Consider the following 5068-nt stretch of genomic DNA (forward strand, 5'->3'; position numbering starts at 1 on the left):
TCGAATTAATGAGAACTAGCGGAGTGGCCCGCGCACTTGCGCGGCTAGTTTTGTGATGACTCAACAATGTAACTAACAGTAAAGTCCTTTTGTATTTCATTATTTTTATGCCCTTATTTTTTCTATTCTTTTATAGATAGATTTGTATCAAATTGTTTATTGTAATGCATTTACGATACCATTTGATATATATTAAATCATCCAAATACCTCATTATAGCAGTATGGAAATTAAATATGTTTACCTCTTTTATTCAGTCGACATTATTTCGACAAATATCCATAACAGAACTTCTAATGGAGCTACGTGCTTATTGTGTGATATTTTTTTTACGGATAAGGATTAGATAACCAAGCCTGCGTGATAGATGTATCGGACCAAAAAGGCAGTTAAAAATTTGAGATATTTTTGAGGAAAATTTATTATATAATGAAGAAAAAGAAATAGCTTCTTACTGGCTCCAAAACATGAACAACCAAGGCCCTTCATGGCATATGATTTTACGCAATGCGGCCGTCTCCTCACACATCATGAATTAAACATTACATGGTCGCCAACTAACATTCGATTTATTGAAGATCGCTAAAAGGATGATAAACATGTCTTCTACAACTTTTGTAGAGAGCATGTTATACTCCTCTCGTTGCCAATTAGCTGGAACAGTCCTAGCTGCCACATGAGTATACTCTGTAGATGATATCAAGACATGCAAACATTAATATCGGAGAACATATATGCGGCAACAACTTCTTTAAATTTCTGAAAAATGGTTGTTTTAACGTGTGTATATTCTCACCCGCAAAACCAATCTAGGAGATAAATTCTAGTAGTCCCGGACATTACCATTCACTAATACAAAAAACTCCGTCAGTGCACGAAGTCAAAGTATTTTCTAAGCTCATATACTACCTAAATCCTAACTGAGGTTATACTTCCAAAAAAATGTTGCTACATATGTCTGTATGTTCAATTCAAATGAAAAGATAAGGATGAAAACATACCAAAAGCTTACTTATATCCTTCTCTTTGAGATTCCATAGCATGTATAGCTCGTGATCATGCCAATTCCTGTAATAACGGTGCATAGCATCTACCAAAGCATCCATGTCATAGATAGACAACTTGTAATGAATTGATCCCCATACAAATCAACGAAATATTTTTACATTTCAAGCTAAGACTTGAAAGACGAATATGTGACGTTACACTACATAGCCAAATCCAATCCAAACGTGTACCAGAGCACCACCTTCTGCGATTAGAGCCCAACAGCCGAAGCATTTGTGTCGTCAGCTGCCCACAGAACTATCGGATGCCTTTGTGACCATAGGCCATCGCATGGTTGAGTGACAATTAAGTTAGTTTCTAGAGAAATGCCACACTGATAAACAACAATCATAGCTTGACCATAGCAAGACTACCTGACCTTCATTAATCTGCTCTTACTTTTCAGTATATACACTGCAGTGACTTCCTTACACCTAAATCTCTGCAGAATAAGTAATTTGAAAATTTATCTGCAACACAAAGAATAATTTTAAAGCCAATAATACTCAACTAACCTGTTGGTCATCAGATCCAACTTGGTTATATCCGTTGACAATGTTCACATGGCCTGTTACTGTGTATACAATGAATTCCACCGAACCATGCATGAATGGCACGGATTGGCATCAGTAGAGCGTTGTGCTCACCTGGAAGTGCACGACTCTTTTTTTTCGATCCCGCAACTCATCTCTGTCCCGAAGGATTCTCGTTCTCCTGTCCATTTCGTGATCTTTTCCACAGCTCCTGATTCTGGCGGAAGCTGCTGTGGCTGGCTGGCTGTCCTCAACCTCTTCTCGTTTAGCATCCCGCTAAAGCATAATTTGTTCCATCAAATCCACGTTCTTTCACTGCTGCTGCAAGACACTTCAGTATTGCAGGCGCGTCCACCCTTGGGTTCGGTGTTAGGCAACTCTGCAATCGCAAAGCTGTCAAATTTGTTCTGAATATTGGCACAGAACAGGAGAAAATCAATTTAGTTCCCCGTCAAACAGGCAAAAATAACACCAAGCTACCTGAACTGAAGTCCGATAGAGGCAAAGTTGGTGTTTTTATAGAGAACAAAAGCAGAAAATGAATCAACATGCTTTCATGATCTTACTCAACTCAGATGAAAAAGAAAAGCCAATGCCATCTATTATCTAACACAATGGGCCGAGGTAGTTTTTTTCAATATAAAATCTAGATGAACCAAAGAAAACTTCGAGCGGAATTTATAACTTTGATGTGGCATATTTGTATACGGAGCAGTAAATTAAGATCTTAAATCAGTTGTGCAATCTGAGATTATTAACTGTTGCGAACTTGTGTTCTCTAATATGGGATTTTTTCTATTGCTCTAGAGTACATATTAGAATAGAATAACTCCATAAAAATTATCCGATACAGAATTCTATCGAGATTAAAAAATAAGAGCGCAGAGTTGAATAACAAAAACGTCCTGCCAAAAAGGGATTGCAACTCTGGGGTGTACAGCGGGTGGTGATGATCCATAGCAATACTCGTATATTGAATGACTAACGCACATGGCCTGCTACTTTCATGTTATTACTGAGAAGCTTTGGACGAAAATAAGAAATTCTCCCATCTAAACAAAATATAAAGCGATGCATCAGATACAAATGCAAGCATGTTGTCCTATAGGGTTTTAATAACTTTTTAGATTATCCGACATAATTTTTCAGAGGCTATTTAGAAATTAATAAATATGCATAGACATAAAGCAACCAATCCTAATAAGAAGCATATACTTTCAGTAAGCCTAGAAAAAATGGCCTAAAGGGTGATATGGGAATAAATATCTTGCACAGTTTTGCCTTCAACTCACTGTGTCCTCGTTCATACCCCTCAGCATGAGACAATAGCGGTTTCTTAAAACGTAAACCTAAGCGAAGGTCATCAGTATATAAATCAACTATCCTGCAATGTTATATAAGCATACAAAAGAATGAGCATAAGAAATACCTTCAATGAACATGACAAAGAAATCAATAATATTGTGTATATTACGTTTAGGGCACATCACCAATTTGCTTGCTAAGCTCTCCATAACATGTGGAAACTCCGTATCTTCTACAGATGTACTGGTAACCTGTTAGTCAATTACCATCCCCTGTCTAGGTAAGCTCTACATCCTCATAGATCTGCACATGGATTATTTGTTGTATGCATATTATTTGGAGCTCGATGGTGTCTAAGTAACAAAAACTCCTTATTTATCCCACAGCTTTATGGCCACTACAATTGATTATGACATCGGCGCCTAAAGAACTGCTCAGCGAACAGAGAGATGTGGAATTATAGCCTAGCTTTGGCCGCAAATAAGGCATCCTCAAGATGTGGCTGATTCTTTACCTGACTGTCAGTATAAACCAATATAAAATATTTGTCTTTCTAACTTGACCATTTAGATCAGCCAATTCTGTATAAACAGTGGGCACAAAGTAAAGGTGATATATTGGGTTTCACAAAGACATGGCTAAACCCAAGAAAACAAACAAACATAGATGATGCCTAGAATACGTAGCTGGTGTCTCAAGAAAACAAACAGTGGGCATAAAGTAAATGTGATATAAGTGGCAGCAGTCGGTTTAGTGCATGCCTCACCTTTTTTTGTTCATCCATGTGCTCTGGTAGTCTCTCAATGCAGGGAAGAAGTTCAGAGCTGACGACTACAGTTTGCCCGAACTGAATCTTACAGTTTTACATTAGTACCGAAAATAAATCTAATCACAATGTAGGGAGGAAGTTCAGAACTAACAACTGCAAGTTTGCCCGAACATAATCATACAGATTTACATTAGCACCGAAAATAAATCTAATTACCATTTACCAAGCCATGGACAGATGGTTTAGTACTTAAGCGAATCTGCGGCTGCTGCCAAGGCACGTGCTTACAGTTTCAATCGGCTGGTATTTCTTCGTCCTGGGTATGCGCTGCCCTCCCATGAAAAATATTCGCCAGATTGGCTGGCTAATGGAGCCATGACTGTATAATCGACCTGCTCATTCGACCTGCAGATCGGCAGTGGAGAGGAGATGTGGCGACACCTCAAGGATCTTATGACTTCATATGAGAGGAGCATGCCAATCGCTCAAGCTTAAGGAGAAGAACCAACCACCATGGGGGCTGAAAATTAGGCGTGGCGGCGGCGGCGGTGGTGGCGTGAGGGTGGGGAGTTCGGCATCAAAGCTTTTTTTGACGATCTGGCATTAAAGCTTGGTACGGAAAACAACCCCATGGAGGCTACCCGTTTAGATGGGATTCTGTTTTTTTTCCCTGTTTTTTTACATTAGATCGGATTCTGTTTTGTTTAGTAATCACGCGGAGACGTCCTTGTTCCAAACCTATCTTCATTAAATCTGGAGCATTCCCTTTTAACACTTCTAATCTGAGCCGTAATTTGTCTTGTGTCTTAATAATATAATAGATATTAGATTGATGGCTGAATTGCATGCTAGGTGGGAAAGAGAAGAAAAATTTGCTAGAGAGAATAATGTAGCTAAAGTTAGGACTATTACCACCACTAGTAATGTTGATGCTTCACATGTTGCTAAACCTCCTACTATCAATGGTAAAATAATTGGTGTTAGCAATGTTTCTACTCCTAATGCAAAGCGTGCAAAACTTCCTGAAACTGCTAAAACTGCTGAAACTGCTTGTGATAAAACTGCTGAAATTTTTCAAAATATTGGGGACAATGATCCCATTGCTGTAGATCATAATGGTTTAGATTTTGATGATTGTCACATCTCTGAAGTTATAAAGTTCTTACAAAAACTTGCTAGAAGTCCCAATGCTAGTGCTATAAATTTGGCCTTTACAAAACATATTACAAATGCTCTCATTAAAGCTAGAGAAGAGAAAATAAACTTCAAACTTCTATTCCTAGGAAGTTAGAAGATGGTTGGGAGCCCATGATTAAGATGAAGGTCAATGATTTTGATTGTAATGCTTTATGTGATCTTGGTGCAAGTATTTCTGTTATGCCTAAGAAAATCTATGATATGCTTGACTTGCCAC

The 5068-nt window shown here is 38.2% G+C and overlaps 1 long non-coding RNA gene across 6 annotated transcripts; it reads right to left on the reverse strand.

Moving 5' to 3' along the window:
• Positions 1-227: 227 nt before the first annotated feature.
• On the reverse strand, positions 228-4088 carry LOC127294963 (uncharacterized). 6 transcript variants are annotated; one of them, XR_011743353.1, is made up of 4 exons: positions 3652-4088; positions 2873-3188; positions 1563-1959; positions 1383-1489 (listed from the first exon to the last, which is right to left on the reverse strand). It is a non-coding gene; the product is annotated as an uncharacterized lncRNA (long non-coding RNA). The 6 variants fall into 6 exon arrangements; XR_007847283.2 differs by lacking the exon at positions 3652-4088 and having other exon boundaries at positions 2873-2964; positions 3055-3407; XR_011743355.1 differs by lacking the exons at positions 2873-3188; positions 3652-4088 and adding an exon at positions 228-1316 and having other exon boundaries at positions 1422-1489; positions 1563-2506.
• Positions 4089-5068: the final 980 nt, after the last annotated feature.

This window comes from Lolium perenne, chromosome 4, assembly GCF_019359855.2.
Source record: "Lolium perenne isolate Kyuss_39 chromosome 4, Kyuss_2.0, whole genome shotgun sequence".
In the NCBI taxonomy this organism is placed as follows: domain Eukaryota; kingdom Viridiplantae; phylum Streptophyta; class Magnoliopsida; order Poales; family Poaceae; genus Lolium; species Lolium perenne.